This window comes from Phocoena phocoena, chromosome 5, assembly GCF_963924675.1.
Source record: "Phocoena phocoena chromosome 5, mPhoPho1.1, whole genome shotgun sequence".
Classification (NCBI taxonomy): Eukaryota; Metazoa; Chordata; class Mammalia; order Artiodactyla; family Phocoenidae; genus Phocoena; species Phocoena phocoena.
This window is the reverse complement of record NC_089223.1, coordinates 74,295,801-74,318,877: the sequence shown is the minus strand read 5'-3', so window position 1 is coordinate 74,318,877 and position 23,077 is coordinate 74,295,801. Positions and strand designations below refer to the sequence as shown.

General features: G+C 42.4%; 1 protein-coding gene across 1 annotated transcript in view; it reads right to left on the bottom strand.

The window, feature by feature from the left end:
- RBM47 (RNA binding motif protein 47) overlaps positions 1–23,077 on the bottom strand; it is a 210,259-nt gene that overhangs the window by 91,569 nt on the left and 95,613 nt on the right. Inside the window, exon 3 of the mRNA XM_065877361.1 lies at positions 4,360–4,444. The gene's annotated coding sequence lies outside the window, so the exon portion shown is untranslated. The remainder of the gene's footprint in view (positions 1–4,359; positions 4,445–23,077) is intronic.

The following is a 23,077-nucleotide window of genomic DNA, read 5'->3' as shown; positions in this document are numbered from 1 at the left end:
GCACTGCAGTAAAGGGTCCCAGGTCCCAGCCTGTCTCATGACTAAGGAAGTAAACTTTTCATGGTATTTAATTTTAATTAGTTTAGATAGCCACATGTGGCTAGTGGCTACTGTATTGGACATCACAGGTCTGAAAGAATGGTTATACATCTGGATGGAAGATAGGTAACAAATACTCTGTCACTTCTCCCTATTGTGCCTTTGGCAGAAACCACTGGTGATCACAGAACCCTTCCCCTCTGAGCAGGGATGAGCTCTCAGGATTCCCCATGCAACGTTATTCTCAATTGTCTGGACCTGGTATATATAATGAAACCTATTTGCCATCCTTGATACAGATAAAAAGTGACAAATGTGAACAGGAGAAGGAGGTACTTGAGCTGAGCTTAGAAAGGCAACGTTTGGACACATAAAGAGAAAGGGACAAAGAGTGTGGGGCTCTCCAAGTGGAGAACAGCATGATCCGAAGAACTGGACAGAGTTCTCCTGGTTCTAGGACAAGGGGGATGCTGGCCCTGCCAGAAGGGAAGATTGCACTGGGTGAGGTGGAGATACGGGGACAGACAGAAGTGGGACCTAGATTAAGGAGACCTTTGCATTCCAGGAGTTTAGACTTTTTCTCAAGAGCAACAGAAGCCCCTGAAGGTTTAAGCAGGATAATGACAGGAGAAAAACATATTTTAGGAATCTGATCTGATAGCGAGCCACAAACAGGATTGCGTAATAGACACATACATTCAGAAACCGGTAAGAAGGCTATTCCACTAATGGTTTATTTATGGTTTTCCTTTAGGAAAGTAATACTTGTTTATTAAAGAAAATGTATAAATCACAGAAAAGCAGATATAAAAATTAAATCTAGACCTCTACCTTTCACACTCAACCGTAGCTGGCATTTTGATGCAGTTTCTTCTGGGTTTTGTTGGGTTTTTTTCCCCCTTCCGTGGCTATTGCAATAATTCAGGAATAAATTTAGGACTAGGAAGGTGGTAGTGTGAATAAAGAGGAAAAGCCACAAAAAAATTTTTAAGTGAGACAGCAGAGTGAAGAGAAAAGATCATTAGCGTTAAGGGACCTGGGACCTGAGTTCTAGGCTTGACTATTTCAATGCACTGCCTCTCTCTCAACCCCTAGCCTTGGTTTCTGCATTTTAGCATCTAGGGACTGGTCTAGATCAACTTCTTAATCTCTTCTTACTGGTGTCTAAGTAAAGGTCAGATGAGATTTTCAAGACCTTCCCCCAGACCTAAAATGGAACTGAAATGTGTCTGTGTTATGTCTCTGTTCATTTTAAGTGAACATCACAACAGATAGATAGCTGGGGTTGTCATAAGACAAAAATGTTCCCATGATCTTTAAGCTGTACCAGTAACACAGAACGGGAGTTCTATTACAGGTGTATCTATTTTACAGATACACCTGTATCTATAGATACACCTGTAATCTATAAAATTTTAGGTGTTAAGTAATTAAACTGTATATTCTGAACAGTGTCATAGGGAGGACGTGTAGGTGTGGTTCCCAGGACATGTAATGGGGTGGTGTAAACAGGGGATCCATTCTCAGACAGGAATCCACCAAGCAGTGGCAAAGTCTTCCTAAGACCCAAAGGTTTTTAAGGCCCAAACCATCTTCGCAGACCACAGGAAAAACAAGCCCAAAAACAGCTACTACAGAACGCAAATTATGCTCTCCGGAAAAAGCAATACACAGCCATTCACCAGGTTAATAAGCAAAAGTGTAAAACCGTGGTTGTCCACACGGGACATAGATGAGACTCAATCGTGGAGTTTTCAAAAAATACTGATAGTCGGGTCCCTCCTCAGACCAGTTAAATCAGTGTCTCAGCGAGCAGGGCCTGTGCATTGACATTTTTTTTTTAAAGTTCTCAAGACAACTGAAGCATCAGCAGATATCCCAGAACAAGAACAGTTCAAGGGGCCCGGGAGCAGCGTGGGCCTACACTCAACAGACCTCTCGAAAATGACGACATCAAATTCACTCATGACTAAGAAACCAGCAAGCTTGAGAAGGCCAATTCAGTGGAACTTGGGTTCCATGTTGTATATGGTATGTGTATGTGTGTACATGCACGTATGTGCGTACATGCACGTATGTGTGTACATGCACGTGTGTGAATTTCCGAATCTGTCAATGAAGTTCCTCAAGTGCTTAGCGGTACTCTGGATAGAAAATGTGAACATAGAGCATGAAGTTTCAAAACCTGAGAATCTCATGATGGTCCAAAATGGAAGCAGAGTCAAGTAGCTGGCCTCTGTCCGTTCTATTTAGACCATCTTTTTTTTTTTTTTTAATCTGGCTTTTGGATGGAGGAATTATGTATTATACTATGCCAGTGATCACCCTTCCCTGATGCCGTCAAGTAAGTAGAGAAAAAGAAAAGTGGACACATTTATTAATGAAAACAATCTCTCACTAGAAGCTGATCACCTTCCTGTAAGGGGTAGATGAAGGGAATTAAGAACATAGATTTGGGGAGAATTCAAAGGATTGGCAGGAAAACAGGACTTGCAATCCAGCTCTAGGAAATGATGCTAATAGAGAAGGAAGAATATATGTCTGAACCACAAAAACAAAAAATCTCTTAAGGGCTTTTAAATATTCTTCAAGAAACGTGACTATATCCTGATTTTAGGACAGACGTCTGTTCATCTGAAGCCATTTTCCCTCTACCTCTTTCCCCACTGGGTTCATGCTTATTCCTTGAACCTGACACTCGCTGGCCCATGTTGAAACCCTCCAGCTGTTCCTCATTTGATGTCACTACCACCTGCCCCCAGATGCCCTCTGCCTAGTAAACCACTCCTTCCTTCTCCTTCAGGTCTCAGTTAAAACAGCACTTAAATTCCAAGAAACCTTCACCAGTGGTCACTGACATTCAGAGCAGGTCCTCTGGTTTTAAACTCCCTTAACTCCTTGTAATTCTTCTTCAGCCCACTCACAACTCAATTATTTAATGTCCGCCTTCACTACTAGACCAGGTTCTTGGAGGCAGAAAACCAATCCTTTCTGTCTTAATCTCTTAATTACCCAGTACCTGGCACAGAGCCTGGCACGTAGTAGGTGCAGGGAAAAACCTTAGTTAACCAATTTACCTGTACCCCTACTGATTTAAGGATTAATGTACTATCACCCATGGGGCCCTATAATACAGAGGTTCTGCAAATCTTAAAGCCTGTATAAATCAGACCCATGTGACTTGGAGAATCCTGTCCATTCTGTGGCATTACCTCTACAAAGATGCTACTTACCCATGCATTTAACATGAATGTGAATTTGGACTCATTCACACATAAATGGATGCTAACAAATCACTCTGGGGACATAGTAGTGAAATATTCTAAAACAGAGTATTTGACTTGTAAATCCCATGATACAGAGCACTGGAAGGGAGCCAGGCTTTGGATAAGAGTATCTGTTCTAGGACCTGCTGCCTAAGAGGCTGCTCCGTGATGTCACATGGGTTGTTCTGAATGCCAGGACCGCTGCTTAGGAGGTCCACAGGCTACTCGTCTCAAAACCATCATATGGAGTCACCAAAAATTTTAGTTTTTAAAGGCACTTGCGCTTTGTGAAAAATAGGAGGCAGAGAACACTTAATGCTGGTCATTTGTGGGTTATTAGAGGAATGCTGTGTTTCACCAAATCGAAATCTCCACAAGATGTATCCCAACTTCAGACATGTTAAATTGTGGGGGGGAAGTGTATTCTACAGTTGATGAAATGCAGTGTACACTACAGAAAAACTCAGTATTAAAAGACTTTAAGCGAAGTCACTCAAATATAGCTTCTGTCATTCTTTTTGACTGTGGGAGTCTTCTGGGGACAATGGTACTTGCAAAACATACAGGGTGGGCTTCCCTGGTGGCGCAGTGGTTGAGAATCTGCCTGCCAATACAGGGGACACGGGTTCCAGCCCTGGTCTGGGAAGGTCCCACATGCCGCGGAGCAACTGGGCCCGTGAGCCACAGCTACTGAGCCTGCGCGTCTGGAGCCTGTGCTCCGCAACAAGAGAGGCCGCAACAGTGAGAGGCCCGCGCACCGCAATGAAGAGTGGCCCCCGCTCGCCGCAACTAGAGAAAGCCCTCGCACAGAAATGAAGACCCAACACGGCCAAAATAAATAAATAAATTAATTAATTAATTAAAAAAAACAAAAAACATACAGGGCACTCTGGCCTAGTAAATTAGGCAAATACCCAGAAAAAAAACGATGTGTTGGTTTAAAAAATGAGAGAGGATTAACATTTGGCTGTCACTATGTAATGTTCACCTACTTTTCTCCACCCCTGAATGATGTTCTTTTAAGCCCCAGTGAAGATGGAGCCAGATGACTTACCAAACCTCCTCACTGAGCCCAGGAGTGGCCGATCTCTGCTAGGTGACCTAATGCGAGGTGTCCTGATGCTTCTCTTACCCAAACTCTGAAATGGAAAAGATAATACTATTGACCCAGAGATGGCTAAGGAGGAGTATGCAGTAAATGATGGCTAAGTGGTTGGAGGGGAAGCGGTAAGAAGAAATATGGTGTTTTACGATTAATACACACCTTTGTGTGTGCATGGATTACAAGGAAAGCTACATAACCGGTCAGTACAAGAGATCTGCACTGGCTCACATACATGGAGAAAATAGGTCATGCCCTTTTGCCAATTCCACAAGGCTATTCAGGTTGATATTAGCTAAAGGACATTCAAGGGAAAAAAATCTCAGTCCAACAAGGAGAGAAGAGGAACGTATAAAGAGGTGGTATAACGGGGAGGAGAAGCTCACAGGTTTGGCCAGGTACTCAAAACTCACCTCTACTGCTTGCTAGCTGGGTGACCTTGGGCGTTTTACTCAACCTCTCTGATCCTCCTTTTTCTCATCTAATATGAGCCTGTTTATCCACGTGTTACGGACATTGTGACAATAAACAAGACAACATATATGAAGCCCTTGGGGCCCCATATGAGAGAAAACATTCAATGGAGGGCAGCTATGATTATTATATTCATTTAAATGTCTTTCTGCAGAGGCACATTAAATTGCGGTCTTTCAGGGTAAATCACCAAACACTCAAAATTGTTTAAAGCCCTGTGAGCTGTTAGTGTTTTAAATATTTCTTTACCTTTGGAAGCCCTTTGCAGCTAGCTTTTCTGCCCATATATGAACAATATTCCCTACCTATTCCACTTCATCTTTAATTAAATACATTTGATTAACTAGGCTCTGTACAGCAGACTTTATTATGCTACAACTCACTGAGAATGAATAAAACCCCACAGAAGTCTCACTACCACCCGCTCCAAGAAAGACCACAAGTCTGCAAGCTACCTCTGGGAAACAAAATACTGAGCTCTGCTAACTCCTGCAGTTGAACTAGGTAATCATTTGTTCCAAAGTTCTTCCCAACTCAATGGCCTAATTAACTAAGGTTGAGCTTTTGATTAACACAGTGCTTGAAGGAACTTTGACCCTCAGAAAGTTGGCATTTGACTTGTTTCTGAGTCCAACTTGTGTCACGAGTGCTGGTTTCAAGGGTAATAAAGGACCTGGCTGTTTGCTTACAGCAAATGGAGGTGGTGCCGTGTCACTATAAGGCTTTTCCCTCGACTGTCCACCGAACCCTTGGCAAAGGTAGTTTGCAGCCCACACGTCAGCTTTTGGAGTGAATAGGATGAAAGGCTATATATTTCCAAACTGAAAAGCACCTAAGTTCTACCTGGCACTTTACCTAAATGTCAGTTGTTTAGGAAACATGAATATGATCCCCTGATCAAAGTGATCAGAGTGGAGGAGATCAGGTGTTGGAGCAGGTGCATGTCCATCTAGTGCTATGTCCATCTAGATTCTGCCTTGGTGAGCAAAGTGCTCTCTCTCATGGCTCCTGAGTTCTAAAACACTCGTCAGACACAAGGCAGAGACCATAGTACCTGAGAGCGCATGTTCCTGCCTGTTATAAGATGCATAGTATCCTTCCTAAATTCATATGTTGAAGCCCTGACACCGCCCCCCGCCCCGCCCCAGTACATCAGAATGTGACAGTATTTGGAGATAGGGCCTTTGAAAAGGTAACTAAGGTTAAATGAGGTCATATGGGTGGGCCCTAACCCAATATGAATGGTGTCCTTATAAGAGGAGATTAGGATACATTCACATATAAAGCAAGGGATGACCATGTGAGGACACAGCGAGAAGGTGGCCATCTGCAAGCCAAGGAGTGAGACCTCAGAAGAAAGCAAACCTGCCAACACCTTGATCTTGGACTTCCAGCCTCCAGAACTGTGAGAAAATAAATTTCTCTAGTTTAAGCCACCCAGTCCGTGGTATTGATATTTTGTTATGGCAGCCCTAGAGGTCTAATACACTACCTCCCTCTCTGTACCCCCAACCTTATGTCTCAGGACCAGGCAGGGAACAAATGAGGAAGTAGACTAAGAGCAAAAAATAACAGGAGTGGTGTAGACAGTGGTAAATAGGAAAGGTACCAAATTTTTAATCTTAAAAAAATACTGGGAAGCCACACAGAATATGTCCATGGCTTGATTATGCCGGGGATCTTTCAGTGGCAATCCCTGGGCTAAACCATTGCAATGAGACACTTAAAAACACCCACTATTCATCTTTCAACAAATATTAATTGAATACCTACTACAGGTCAGGCCTTAAGCCAGACACTGGGTATAGCAGTGGTGAATAAAAGAGGCATCTTCTCTGCCTTCATGGTATATAATGGTCTGGAATAGGGAGTCCAGGTACTGAGCTAGGCGAGAGACGCCAAGTTGAAAAGACAAAGTTGCTGCCCTCCAGGGTGCCGCAGATTAGCAGACCACAGACATGAAACAAGACCATCATGAAACAATGGGACACCAGCTCTAAGACACAAGGAGCAATGGAAAGTGGAAAGATGACTGCAAGTCTGTCAAGGTTAATCAAGGAAGACGTGAGCCAAGTTCTGGAGGATGAATAACAGTCTGCTTGGCAGACAGGGATGACAGATGAGGAGAGGGCATTTTTCAGCCAGAAGGCACAGTGAGTTCCTGGGTATGGGGACCTGAGAGAGTGCAGCATCTTTGGAGAATGACGAGTAGTTGGACTGAGGGTGGGCAGCGGAGGGGGCAGCAGGACATGCAGCTGAAAAACGCAAGGCACTCACATTTCATTGCACAATGAACCACTGGAAAATTTAAATCAGGAAGGTGGCATTACCAGAACTACCTGTTAGAAAGATCTCCTGACCACGATGCAGAGGGGCTAAAGGCAGGGTGACCCATCTGGAGAAGATGAAGGCGGGGACCAGGGAAACAGACAGAGGGATGCCTGGCAGGCAAGGTCAGGGATACAGAACTGAAGTTGTCATGGCGTTCAACCCATGGCCACAGACGACACTGCCCAAGGACATTATGTGCATCTAGAGAAGCACTATATATACATATATATATATATAGTGTGTGTGTGTGTGTGTGTGTGTGTGTGTGTGTGTGTGGTACGTGGGCCTCTCACTGTTGTGGCCTCTCCCGTTGCAGAGCAGAGGCTCCGGATACGCAGGCTCAGCGGCCATGGCTCACGGGCCCAGCTGCTCCACGGCATGTGGGATCTTCCTGGACCGGGGCACGAACCTGTGTCCCCTGCATCCGCAGGCGGGCTCTCAACCGCTGCACCACCAGGGAAGCCCGAAGCACTAATTTTTTAAGGGTACTACTTTGATCAATGAGAACATGCATTTCTTAAGCTTTTAATTTCATTTATCTTACATTTCACATCAAGAAACTAACTCTACTTATCCTTTTCATCCATCAAAGTCACATGTACCTGTTTCCTCATCTAAATATGGATAATAATGGCACTTCCTTCACAGAGAAGATTCCTTGAGCTCATTAATACCAGTAAGTAGTTAAGTGCCAGAAATGCATTATTATTAAATCAGCTATTATTAGAGCACAAATAAACTTTAAAGAACAAATGGATAATTATCAACTGTGCAGTTAACGATAATCCTCCCTCTCAGTGAAAATGAGCCAGATTAAAACTACCACCACAACTATAAAGAGTAAGAACTCATATAATTGTCTTGGAAAGGAGCTGCCTCTAATTTCCTTAATCTCTCCAGAGCCCTCACACAGCTTCTTAGAAAGGGCCCCAATATTTGTGCATTATCATTACTTTACATTTATAAAATGCTTTGTAAAATGCTTTATAAAAATTTCAAAGATTAATGATCCAAAGGGTTTTCGGACCTGCAAAGGGAGACTGACTGCAAAGAGACACAAGAGAACTTTCTAGAGAGCTGGGAATTTCTATATCTTGATGAGGGCAGTGGTTCCATGGCTGTATGTGTTCCACATAGCACTAAAAATTGTTTGAATGTTATCTATGTGTAAATTATAGTTCAGTAAAGATTGAACAAGGATAAAAGGGCTGGAAGATGGGGGAAAGGGGAGTTCAAGGGGAAATGGGTACTCATATTCCAAACAAAAGTGAAAATAGATTTGAGTGAAAGAACTTGCCCTAAAACCTTTAATTTCCAAAAACACTGTCTCTTGAAATGGATGAAGCTGGCTAAGAATATAAAAAAGCTTCCTTATGCAAGAAACATTTTGAAAAATTCAGAAGTTCTCACCCTCGTTATCCTGTGTCTAAAGCACTTTTTACCCCTCGACTCACTGGACAAGCTGCCCTCTTGTGGCTTTGATATATATTTCCTGAGCACAAAAGTGGGCAGTTAGTAAGCTATTCGGGCAGCAAGCCCAGCCTGCCCTTAAATATTCCCCAAGGTGACTGAGAGTGGGTGTGCTGGCCACTTGCACACAAGAGGCACACGGGGCATTCTGGGCTTGTATCATAGCTGAGCTTTAAGAAAATAGGGTTGCCACAAAATACACATGATTTGAGGCTGACATATTCAGGAGACATTTTAAGGCAATTTAAATTTCACTTTCGCAACATTGTTATCAGCGTATCAGCAGCAAACATCTGTCTCAAACAAGGTGTGTGCAAAGAAAATAGAACTGAAAGTTTCAATTCCACCATCTGTGAATACTATTCAATATTCCAAGGTTTGTTTGCACAAAAAAGGAAAACACCACCCAGCAAATACTACCCAAACACTTGCATGCGGGGAATCTAGGTGTCTTATGAAACATTAAGTATTTGTTTTAAAAAAGGAAAGAAGGAAGGAAGGAGCAAATAGCATAGCTTTTCAAAAGTTGCACTATAAAAAGATAAAAGACAGCACAAGCAGTAACTCAAAAGATGACAATATTTTCTCTTTAGAAAGCAATCCATCTTCATACAAGCCCTTTTGTCAAAGAAATACATAGAGAAAAGACAAAGATACAGATGGAAATAGATGCTGTATTTCAACTGTTGAGATGTTAAAAATGCACTTAGTCCAGATCCAGTAATATCAGGCTGGACTAAATTAACCTACACGAGGGTCACAGGCACTCCTGATAAATGACTGCTAGATCCATATTCTAGTAGAGCAAGCTTTCTTTTCAAATCAAATCATGTCACTTCCCTTCTCAAAACCCTCCAATGGCTTCTTCTCACAGTTGGAATAAAATCCAAAGTCCTTCCCAGGGCTCCCTCCAGGAGCCTGCGTGGCTCTCTACTTCCTTCCCTGCCTCTCTCCCACTCCCTCACTCCCTCCTGGCTGTTCCTCCAACATGTCGGCTTTCTCAGCTCCCTGCCTCAGAACTCACGGTTGCCCCCACCTGGAATTGCCCTTCCCAACCTTCCCCGCCTGGCTCTCTCCGTGACTGGACTCACCTTCTGCAAGTCTTCCCAGACCATTCTATGAAAACAGCCCTCCAATCACCAACCCTGCTTGCACTCTCTCTCCTCCTTCCCGTCTTTAATTTTCGTCTATGCAATTATTATTATCTGAAATTACATCGTGTATTCATTATTATCACTTTTTATTATCTCTCTGCCCCACTGAAATGTGAACTCCACGAGAGAAGGGGCTTTTCTCTCCTAAAACAGAGCCTGACACTTGTCAGTCTTCATTATTTGAAAAATGAGATATCCCAGCTTGGGGAGATAATAAACCCTAATGAAATACATTCCAACACTCTGTCACCAACAAGTCCTTCCTTAGGTCTACCTCAAGTCTCTCTTATTGCAGCAAAAGCCCATATCCTTTACTTGAATCCCAGAGTGATGGACAGGGGTTGAGCAACAAGCTGTTAAGTAATTCTTTAGGATCACAGACTTTTGAAGGTAAGATGAGGCCTTAGTTATAACCGGCTCCAGCCCTTTTGTTCTGAAGATAAGTACACAGGCTCAGAGAGGGTGACTGGTTTCTCCAGGCTCACACAGAAAGAGTGAACATCAGCAGACACCACAGCACTTCCAGGGCACAGAGTGCTCGCCCTTCTCATTCCTACAGTCCCACGAGCCAGCAAGGTGCCTGCCACAAAGAAGGGTGCCCGAGGAACAAGTGTCCTCACTTCTATTCTAAGTGCTCATTCAACTGAACTGGCTTCCTTCCTCTCATTACTGTCCCAACTATAACTTCCTACCTGAGAACCGTTTCCAGTCACTTGCATCATGTGTCATCATTTCCTGCCCTCTGTATGTATGACAACATACCAGACACAATGGTCTATCTGGAGGCTGATTTGATCCTTACATAATTCAAATAGCCCAGCATGGAAAATACCTAGGAAAGAGTGGGATATGCAAAGCAAAAAAAAAAAAAAAAAAAATGCTTGCAGCGTCCCCGACCATGGGTGCTGTGACTGTAATGCAACGCAGGAACCCTGTCTGGTCCATATTTGTTTTCCTACAGCGCCAAGCAGTGTGCCTGGCACACAGTCAAGGCCTATCTGTTGAGACGGAGAACAGAAGGAAATGACATTGTAGATTCAGCTTCTTCTCAGTCTACAGTGGCTTTATAATAACAGATACTTCACACAAACAGCTCACCCTGGCATGGTGTCTTCTGTCCTTAGCACTTACATATATCTTCTCATTGATCCTCCTAAGACATCCATCTCACCTGTAAGAAAGATACTAAACTCTGAAAAACCAAGTATTTTTTAGAAGTCATTCAGTAGACAAACCTAGACTGTCTAGTCTCTAACAAGACTCTGCAGATTTCCTTTCTTCCAGTATATGAGTATCCATATGCTTTGCTGAAGAAATAGTGATGTGTTTGATTATGGGATATTGCCCCAGACCCAGCTAGTGGTGTTTAGCAATACAGAGTATTGGCAACATACTATCTAAAATCTGAAATATTCTGGATTCCAAAATGCATCTGACCCAATAGGTTGCAGGTGAGGATGTCTCAGATTGACATTAACGCGGAGAAGAAAGCTGTCCACAGTCACACAGGCAGGCTGGGATTCCAACCCAGGCAGTCTAATTTTGCAGGCTGTGCTAGCGGCCACCACATTATCCTGTCTCTTCAGTCGATGATGTCGCTGTCATCTGAAAAGCAATTACTGCCTCCACTATTTTTCTGATGTGGCTCCAGGAAATAGGATCCGGCAAGGTGAATGGTGGGGGCAAACTTGTGTTGTCATCCATGAAGACTGATTTGGACCAGCGCTGATGCCAGCTAAATGAAGGCGTAGGGACAGTTAACCCAAGCACAGTACTCTTCCTGGGAAGTCATGGCCACGTTCGGGGAGAGGGTATACAAAGCTTTTGGCAATCAAAATTTTCACCTCCATGAGAGCTTCTAGGAAACGTTGAGGCAGACCTGCTAGGAATCTGGAATGACCTTTTCCACAGTCGTTTACAAAATTACTCTGTCAAGTGGGGTGAGAGAGCCGTGGGTGGGATATGAGCAGGACAATGTGTAAGAAGGGTGTGTGTGTGTGTGTGTGTGTGTGTGTGTGTCTGTGTTCATGGAAGCATATGCTCATTACAAATAGACTTTCACCTAATGTCCACAACATGAAACAATTATAAATTGTGTTTTGGCTTTTTTCTATCCTCTAAACTAATTATCTGTGGAAATAAAAGATGCTACTTAATTGGGTCCAGCAGCGTTCTTACTTCACCAAATACTTGGGGTGAAATCTTTTCTTCAGCTCTCAGTTCAAATGTTACTTCCTCAGGGTAGCCTTCCCCTACAGCAGCCCAAATTAGATTGTTTCCCCCCTTTGTCATCTTGGTGTAAGCTTTCCCTTGTACAACTCATCATGACCTGTGATGAACTACTTGTGAGTTTATTTGTTCACTGTCTAGCTGTCCCCACCAAACTGCAATCTCCTTGTCTGCTCACCTCTGTATGCCCAGCATGTAGCACAGCACCTGACACAAATAAATACTTGTTGAATGAATGAGTCTTGAATTTCACAACAGAAACCCCGGAGGTGGCTAGCACTTCACCAGCAGACACACACCAGGTCTTCTCCCACCTCTGAATTGTGAAAGCCTTATTGCTGTGTAACTCTATTTGGCAATTCATCATATGCCGGCCCAGTGACATGTTATCTCTACAGCTTTAGGTTATTTCTTCACTTTATTATTCTTATTTAACTTTTAACCTGTTTAGATCTTATCTTCCTAACTAGATTAGAAGCACATGGAGTGTAAGTTATACTGCCTCGAAATCCTCAAAGCTCCCTCACCAGCATTTTGCATCTACTCTTTCTAAATGGTTGCTTCCTTTAATGCTCAAAACAGGTATTTCTAAAGGTAATATTATTGAATATTGAAGCCCCCAAAGGCAGGATAGTGTCTAAATTTTTTTTTTAATAAATCAAGAGGGCCCAGGAAGACTGAGTGTTGTTTAAATATAAAATACAGTTCTAACTTTGCTTATGTGAGGGACCAACACAGGGCAGAGAAAATCTTAATTCAGCTAAGTTCTTTTTACTTTCATGAAATATCCCCTCCACCATCCTTCAGGTCCCACTCAACTCAGGAAAACTCTCAGTGGCACAAAAGCAGGGTTTTTTGTTGTTTTGCTAAGTCAGGCCCTTTATTACAGGGTAGAAAGAACACTTGTTCCTTATTTCTCAATTCCTCATTCCTGCTGGCAGCACAAAACATGCCCCAGCCCTGACTGTCAAGCACAAATGAAACAGATAACTTGGTGTTCCTTTAAATCTATATATTTCAAACAGTTTTAAATGTTTTTTTTGTCTAACTACTTATGATAGATGTTAGATGGATTAGCAAGTAGGTCTGTGAATCATTCACCCCTAGCCAGGCACTCACTTTCGAGCATTAACCTGTTCTCATTTTCTGCCCCGACCCTCATAGAAGCAAAACAGTGAAAAACCAGACCAGTCAGCTGAAATGCTGTTGTCAAAACACAGCCAAAACACTCAGAATTTTCACAATTGTCAGGCGTTTCCTAACATGGCCAGGGTCACTGACAGTTAAAGGTTTCACCAACATCACCTGCAGAATCTGAATCCACTCCATGAAAATTGCAGAAAACCCCAAAAATCCTTGAAGCACTCACTAAGGTCAGCCTTTAAAACACAAGGGCATGGGGCTTCCCTGGTGGCGCAGCGGTTGAGAGTCCGCCTGCTGATGCAGGGGACACGGGTTCATGCCCCGGTCCGGGAAGATCCCACATGCTGTGGAGCGGCTGGGCCCGTGAGCCATGGCCACTGAGCCTGCGCGTCCAGAGCCTGTGCTCCGCAACGGGAGAGGCCACAACAGTGAGAGGCCCGCACGCCGCAAAAAAAAAAAAAAAAAAAAAAAAAACCCAGACCATGTGTCTGGTTTTAATTCTCCAACAACCAAGCAAGGTGGGAAGTGGTAAGCCTGCTTTTAGTGAAGGAAACTGAGGCTCAGAGTGTCTCGTTAAAAAGAAAAAAAAAAAAAAAGGCTTCTAAGAAGTAGACTGAGACTTAAACTTTGGTCTTTCTGGCATTATTCCATTATCTTAAAATAACAGATCCTTCCACTAGGAGATGAGAAATCTCTGTTAGTAATAGTCATTAGAGGTCTACAATGTATGGTCTGCTCAATAACGCGAAACAATACACCAAATTTTATATTTTAACATCTCTCAAATAACCAATGTGTATATTTTAAAAGCTATTACTAAATCAGCTGCATGTTTTACAATCTGTACAGTCAGATTACAATTCAGGGAACAAGCCCCCTGAGAGATAATCTTTAAGAGCCGCTAGATGTAAAGATACACAAAAGCAACAGAAAGAGACCACTGGTCTGCCTGGCTCCAAGACTGTAAAATCAAAGTGAATGAAGAAAAAAATGATGTGACTTTCAAAAGAAGAGGTGGGCCTGTTGGTAAGCCTAGAAAAAGCTGGACAGATAAAAGTTGACAGTGCCCACTGGAACTTCCAAAGTCACTGGACTTCCAGTAGTCTTCCAAAATGACTTGCTTCTCCCTATCCACTTAAGGTTGAGAGAGAATGTGCTCATTTCCTCAAAGTAACCTTATTTCCAGTAGTCAACAAATATTGATAGAGGGCATGCTCCAAGCCAGGTGTTCATCTAGATCTTCTGCCCTGGCCTTGGAGCAGGAGTACTTCTCGTCCCCGTGGCACCCCTCATGGCAACTCTCTTCTGAAAGGCTGGGGACCACTGCACTGGAGCAGTGTTTCTCAAGCTGGTCCAATCACCTGGAGAGCTCGTTAAAAATCAGATTGCTGGGACTTCCGTGGTGGTCCAGTGGTTAAGAATCCCCCTTCCAGTGCAGGGGACATGGATTTGATCCCTGGTCAGAGAACTAAGATCCCACATGCTGCGGGGCAACTAAGCCTGCGCGCTGTACTTACTGAGCCCGTGTGCCGAAACTACTGAGCCCGCGCACTGTAGAGCCCGCACACCACAACTAGAGATAGAAGCCCGCGCACCGCAACGAAAGATCCCGTGTGCTGCAACTAAGACCCAACGCAGCCAAAAATACCAAAAAATAAATAAATATTTTCTTTAAAAAAATCAGATTCCTGACCTTGCCTTGGACTTTCTGCATCAGCACCACTAAAGGAAGGGTCTGGAAATCTCTCATCTTAAACAGTGTCCCAGTAATTCTACTCATTGGGGAAGTTTGTCAACCACAGTTCTCTGGCGGTTCATTTAGCCTATTGCGGGTGTGGGCTCAGTAAGAGGTAATATATTCAATGCAATGTAATACGCTGGGGAGTCAGAGTTTTTAAAAACTGCTTTGAAACATAATAGTACAACAGCTTCTATTATCAAACCAAGGCCCTTTTTCCCTCATTCCTTTGCCCCAAATCCTACCAAGTGAAGTCCCAGAAACTTAGATCCTATCCCATTGAGATCTCAGATGACATAATATTCAGAAGACCAGCAAATGTTAGGTAGCCCACACTGATGGTAATATTCTGAATATTAACACAGCCCTTAGCCCAGTGCTTTGAGCAAGTGCGTACTCAATGCTTTTTTCAACAGCCTGGCCTGGCCCTTTGCAAGCCAAAGCCTACAGAAGCTTAGATGTGCACAATACACCGCTCCTTGCAGTGGAAAACATAACATGATTTGCCCACAAGATGCTTCCTTTCTATTTATGACTACTCCCTAGGAAGAAAAACTTGTTTCACTGATAATATATTTTTTCCATACTAAGTAGTATTGGTTCAATATATAGGGCTGCTTGGAAGTAATATTATTCTTAGAGGAGACATCAATGAAGAATTCACTCCAAGGGTTGAGAGTCATACGGGTGGGCGTGAAGCTCCAAATGCCACATCCCAAAGAGGGTTAAGCCCAGTGATAAGGCCGTGTAAACTGGCAGTTTAAAATCATCCAAAGTGAATGGATCCACGTGTTACATTAGACTGGCACTCTAAAGTACATTTTAGTGTGATTGCGGACCTCTGAGCTGTTCACCACTCATCTAGACTGGCTCCAAACAAATCCTTTTTCCTTCATAAACAGCACTTAAACAATGAACACTTTGATGATCTGCGGTGCATTTCTTTTTTCCTTTTTCTTTCTTCGTTTCTTCCTTCCTTCCTTCCTTTTCTTCTTTCTTTTTTTAATGATTAAATGGCTATAAGAGCTGTAAAATGCTCTCCAAACTTTGTGGCTGTGTTGTGATTACCCTACCAGATCCCCAGGGGTCAAATTCTTAGAACCATACCATCTTAAAACACTGAAATACCTTAAATATTTGCTAGTTGATCTAGATAAGGAAACAGATTCAGACAGGTAACTTGCCCAAGGTTACATGGCCTGTCAGTGTTCGGCTGGGCCTGGAACTGGGGCCTCTCCCACTGCATGCACGGTGGTACTCAGAGACGGTGATGTCCAGTGGGCAGAACCTGGGTGGACTCTCCCACACGTTAACCTCCCACCTGGTCCACAGTTTGGACTCGCCTAATCCAGAAGGGTAATAAACATTCCTCCCAGTGTGGCTGTGTTACCAAGGCTACTTCTTGAATTAAAACAAAAGAGTGATAGCCCTGCTCTCACTGGCACATCTCCTAAGTACATCCCCTAAGTACATCCTTCAGGAAGGCACATTTACAACTAGAACTGCCTGGTATATTTGAAAGGTATGAAAAATACAAGGAATAGTGGTCGTTCCTTCCTATGGACCACAGCAAGACCATAGTTCCCACACTGCAGTGGGGTGTGACCATTTGACTTAGCTCTGGCCAATGGATGGAGAGAAACTGATGTGCACCATGATGATGTGATGTGGGCCTGGCCCTAAAAATCTCCTCCCCTCTGGGTTCTTTCCTCTTCTGGCCAACTGGGATAGCAATGCCCAGGCAACTCTGGACATCATGTGTTGGAAAAGGCAAAGCTATTCTCAGTCTGGATTTCCAAATGAGTTCATGGAGGTGATACCCTGGAAACCTGCACACATACCAGGACTACAAGAACTATATTTCTATCGGGTAACCCACTGACATCTTGGGCTCTGCACATTACTGCTACTTAGCTTATCCTAACAAATACACAAGGAATCTCTGAAGATTGGGAAAAGCATGGCTTTAAAGTAGGAGAAATAAACAGCTCAGGTAACAGATCTATTGGTTTATCATCAACCACAAAACAACAGGAAGGAATCAACAGGATTTGGGGAAGAGTAAAACATACTAGACTAACTTAGCTTCCTTCCAGAATACAAGAAAAATACCTGTCTTGATTTTAGAAAAGTTCATTTATAAGTAGCTTTTTGAAACACAGAATGCCTTTTCCTAAGAAAAAATGTTAGAAATGATGTTCAAAACCCCACGCCCTATGAAAAAATCTTTTTTTGCCCAAGTGCAATAGAAATGATTCTAAAGGTAACGTCAGTCTTGTGGGCCTCTGAGGCCTTAAAATCCTCAGTGGGTGGAGGGGGCAGGCAGAGAAGCCTCTAAGCAAGGGCCCCAGGGGCTGAGGCCTAGAAGGAGGGCCCTGGCATGGGTGGCTTGGGTAGGCTGGGTACTGGGGGTGGAGACTGGGTAGTGGCTGAGAAAAAGCTCCCTCTATAGCAACCTCAGTCTTGGTGAGAACACAAAATCCATCTGTACAGATGCAACATTCTTCATCCAGGACTTTATCAAGGGAGGCAATGAATTCAGCTAAGCTTCCACAGTGTTTCTGATTTGATTCCAAATGGCAATTTCATTAGTGAGCTGTTACGTTATTTTCTCATTCATCCTGATGTGCCCTAGTGATGTCAGGCAGTACTCAGCAGGAAGCTTGGTACTACACAACAGCGTGGTTAAGAGCAGAAGCGCCTCAAGGACACTGACACAACATCTGCCAGCCAGCCTCTGTGCTGGAGCATGGTCCTTGATGCCCCTGCTGGACTGGCCATCAATCTGTTACTTGCTGGCTTATGGGCACGTCTAGAGGTTCCTGGGGAAGGGACTAGACAGGCCAGGCTGGTGGTGGTAGAGACACATGAAAGACTTGGAACAGCAGCTATCCACCAAGAGCTTCAGAGAGATTTCAATATTTTAACAACCGGCATGGCCGTATCAAGGGCATGCAGCTATTTATCAGCCCTGGTGAAAAGTACAAGCTTTGGAAACAGACCTAGGCTCAAATCTGTTCTGCTACAATCCAACTGAGTGAGTGTGGGTAATTTATTACTTATATTCTCTGAGCCTAGTTTGCTCAACTGCAAAATGAGGATGAGAACATAGATAGGAAAGCAACTGATACTATGTCTGATGTTTAGTAGGTGTTTATTAAAAGCTAGTCTCCCTAAAGCTCCTCCTTAGCTTACACCATCTTCAGAGCAAGCCCAAGGCACAGGGATTAGAATAAAAGAAAAACAGGATAAGTGATAAGGACACAGAATGAAAAGGATAAGAGGACAGAGGGAGAGACAAGAGGCCACAGTTGAGGGCAGGGAGGCGAGCAGCAAAGAAGAACCTGGAGGGGGTCACTCCACACTGTTGAGAACTGCAAATCCCTACTGCCAGTGGTGGGGACTACCAGACCAATTAGACCTTTGCGTTAAGAGTTCGATTGTCTTGGTTCACATCCTAGCTCCATCATTACTAGTTGTGTGTACCTCGTTTAATGTCTCTGTATCTTGGTTTCTCCATTTGTACAACGGAGATAATTATAGTAGCTACCTTCTCTCTAATAAGGATAAACTGAGTTAACAGAGGTAAAGTGCTAAGAACAGTACGTACCTGATAAGCACCATGTACCTTAGCTATTCTTTACTCATTATTCATTGGTGGCACTGTGAAAAGAGCACTGGCCTCAGAGATAAAAAGCTCTGCCACTTCCTAGAATCCCGGGGACTTTCGGGAAGTTACTCAAGTGAGTGAACCTGAGCAGAAGTCCCTGTTAAATGAGAGAAGTACATTTTAGCTAACATTTATTGACCACTTAATATGCACCTGTTACTGTGCACAGCATAAGTTCCCTCATTTAATGCTCGAGATACTTTGATGAGGATTCTGTTATTACATCCATTTTCCAGAGGAGGAAACTTTGTCTTCAAAAGGTGAAATATCTAGCCAAGGTCACAAAGCTAGAAGAGGCCCAGCTACGACTTCAAGCCAGTTTGGTAAGACACCAGATCCTGCTCTCTGAAGCACTGTGCTTTGTTGTCTCTGACCACAAGATTCTGTGGAAGCACTGCCAGCTTGCTTGTTGGGTATCACGAACAATGCTGTAAAGCACAGCGAATACATCTGAAGAAAGAATTGCAATCCAGCGTCCGTAAAAGCCAAAGGAATGTAGGGCTAGCCTAACCGAATCAAGATCAAAGTCAGAGCTTTTGGTTGTCCGAAATGACTCAGAATGGGGCAAGACTCAGGATGGAGAGAGGTATAAAAATAAAAGCTAATGCTGGGGGCTCTCCTGGTGGCGCAGTGGTTAAGAATCTGCCTGCTAATGCAGGGGACACGTGTTCACGGGAAGATCCCACATGCCGTGGAGCAACTAAGCCCGTGTACCACAACTACTGAGCCCATGTGCCACAACTACTAAAGCCCGTGTGCCTAGAAGCCCGTGCTCCACAACGAGAAGCCTCCGCAATAAGAAGCCTGCACACAGCAACGAAGAGTAGCCCCCTCTCGCCACAACTAGAGAAAGCCCGCATGCAGCAACAAAGACCCAACGCAGCCAAACATAAATAAAAACAAAACAAAACAAAACAAAAAAAACCCTAATGCTGGAGAGTCAAGAGGCCATGAGTCTCATATCACAATAGCATTGATAAAGTTATCATGCTTTATAAATGAGACAATCTAAAATAATTATTTATATATTAAACCATACCTGAACACTGATGTCTATTAAGACCTCAGCAAATGGTTTTAAACTCCCAAAATGAATAAAACACCTGAGAATCCCAACAAGTCTTTTTATAAATGTTGTCTCTACCATATTTTTGGATAGACTCAACATCTTCAGATGCCATTTTTGGGCTTTTTTTTTTGTTTTTAATTTATTATTTATTTTATTTTTATTTATTTTTGGCTGTGTTGGGTCTTTGTTGCTGTGCGCAGGCTTTCTCTAGTTGTGGTGAGCGGGGGCTACTCTTCGTTGCAGTGCGCGGGCTTCTCACTGCGGTGGCTTCTCTTGTTGCGGAGCACAGGCTCTAGGTGCACGGGCTTCAGTAGTTGTGGCGCGCGGGCTTTAGAGTGCAGGCTCAGTAGTTGTGGCGCACGGGCTAGGCTGCTCCACGGCATGTGGGATCTTCCCGGACCAGGGCTGGAACCCGTGTCCCCTGCATTGGCAGGTGGATTCTTAACCACTGCGCCACCAGGGAAGCCCTCAGATGCCATTTTGAATTAATATATAAATTTAACATGTTCACCTCCAAAAAAATAATAACAATGGAGTGGTTTTTTTTTAAGGAGGGGAGGTTTGGAACTAGTTAAGTGAATCCTAAAGTTCATAACCAGGAAAATTCTGACAGAAGAGCCACTAGCAATATCAAACATCGAGACACAGTAGAAAGTTTCAGTAAAGAAATAGTTTGACCCAGGAAGAACATAACTTAATGCTAAACCTCAAATTATTTCTACAAAAACATTTTCAAATACAGGATCCAGCATTCAGTCCAAGAGAAACAGGTGCATCAAGACAACATGTGTGAGAATCAGCAGAAATACAGGAAACAAAACTAAACTCACAGGGACTCAAGATATGGAAATTATTAGACAGACTATAAACAGCTATGCTTATCATGCAAAACGCAGTTATCATCAAAGGGCTAATAGTTAGACTGACAACTGCCTTCTTCAGTAACAATGGAAGCCAGAAAACAGTAGAATAATATCTTCAATGTGCTGCGAAACAAATCAAAACTACGAACTTAGGGGCTTCCCTGGTGGCGCAATGGTTAAGAATCTGCCTGCCACTGCAGGGGACACGGGTTTGAGCCCTGGTCTGGGAAGGTCCCACATGCCGTGGAGCAACTAAGCCCGTGCACCACAACTACTGAGCCTGCACTCTAGAGCCCATGAGCCACAACTACTGAAGGCCTCGCACCTAGAGCCTGTGCTCCACAACAAGAGAAGCCACAGCAATGAGAAGCCCGTGCACCGCAACGGAGTAGCCCCCGCTCTGCAACTAGAGAAAGCCCGTGCACAGCAATGAAGACCCAGTGTAGCCAAAAATAAATAAATAAAATTTAAAAAAACCCAAAATCCATAAAAAACTACGAACTTAGGATTCTATTCTCATCAAGAGTATCTTTCAAAAATGAAGCTCAAAATAATGACATATTCTGTCAAATGATAGGGAGAGTTTGTCACAAGTAGACTGCCACTAAAGAATGTTCTTTAAGCAGAAGGAAAATGGCGCAAGATGGAAAGTCAGAGAATACAGGATAAAACGAGGAACAACAAAAAAATAAAACAAGGAAAACTCCAATAAACAATAAAAATGGTAGATTTAAACAAACACTGACCACATAAAACAATCATGATAATGTCTTATGGAGTTTAATATAAACAAATAAATATTTAATAAATTTAAAATACTATAAATAGAATTAAAATACATGAGAAGAGTAGCACATAACCCCTAAGGTGGGTAAATTGATTTAAAAGCTGTCCAGTAGCATACAGAGTGAATGCTAAAAATATTTTTTAAAAGACAGAATTCCAACCTAATAGAGGGAAAAATGGAGTGATAAACACAGGCACCTATATGCAAAAATCAAACTCTGGTACATAAGTAGTCAGAATGAAACAGAATAGAAAATCCAGAAATATATCCAAGTCCATATGGGAATTTATTAGACCATGAAAGGCACACCTCATACCAGTGGAGATCTAGGTGTTGGGACATCTACATTTCCCCTAGAAAACACAAAGTTGGATCTATACCTCATATCTCATACCAGGGTAAATTCCAAATGGATCAACTATTTAAATGTGAAAAATTAAACCATAAAAATTCTACAAGAAAACATGGGAAAATTCTTTATAACCTTGAAATGAGAAAGACCTTTCTACTGTGACTTGTAAACCAAAAGCCGTAATAAAAGACTGATAAATTCAACTACATACAAAATTTGCTTAAACCACAAAACAAAAACAAAAGATAATCAATGGGAAAATATCCACAATTCACATCACAAAGAGCTCATTTCTGTAATACTTAAAATGCTTATACAAATCAAAGAAAAAATGATCAATAAACCAATAGAAAAATGGGCAGAAGAGATGAACAGAGTTGACAAAGAACAAATGACCTTTAACTTTATGAAAATATACAAATTGAAAATACACTGAAATATCATTTCTCATGTATCAGATTGGCAAAAATCCAAAAGTTTTACAGTAACATATTAACACCTTATGTTGGCAAGGCTGTGAGGAAACTGGCACTCTCATACCTTTCTCATGGGAGTATATACTGGCACCCCTGTGGAGGACCCTTATCTATCATATTATATATCTATTATAATTATTATTGCATATACTTTTTAACCTAGCAGTTCTACTTTAGAGAATCTATTCTACAGATATATTTTATGCTTGGAAAATGACATGTGTACAGATAATTTATTTCAGTATTGTTTTTAATAGCAAAAGACTGGAAACCAACCAAATGCCCATCAACAGGAGACTAGTTAAATAAAGTATGGTAAATCCATACAATGGAATACTATATCTCTGTTTTATAAAAACTCAATATGAAAGATCTCAATGTACTGAGATTGAGAAAACTCCAAAATGTACTGCTAAGTGAAGAAAAACAAGTTGCAAAACAATTCACCTAATAGTCTACCTTTTGTGGAAAAGGGGAGAGGGGAGTAGATGTTATAAGTATATCTGTTTGATGAGCGTAAAGAAACTCTCAAAGAATAGATAAGAAACTAAGACGATTGATATCCACACCTCGTTTATTTGAATAAAACAATAACTTAATAATGAAAAAAGTGCTGTGTCTTCATCATTATGCATTATCTGTCAATTTAATTCTCCTGTGAAATTCCTTATTTATTCCTTTAAACATACAACATATTAAAATTCACCACAAAATTGTGGAACTGTTTTCTATCCCTAGTGAGAATGGAATAGAAGAGTTAATCTGATAAGCATATATTATATGCATTTTAAAAAAACGTATAATTCCAAAAACATTATCTGCATTATGTCTGGGTTGTGGGTTTATAGATTATTTTTATTTTCTCCTTTGTGTTCCTCTCTGCTTCTCTAACAGCCTGCGGTTACTTTTATAAT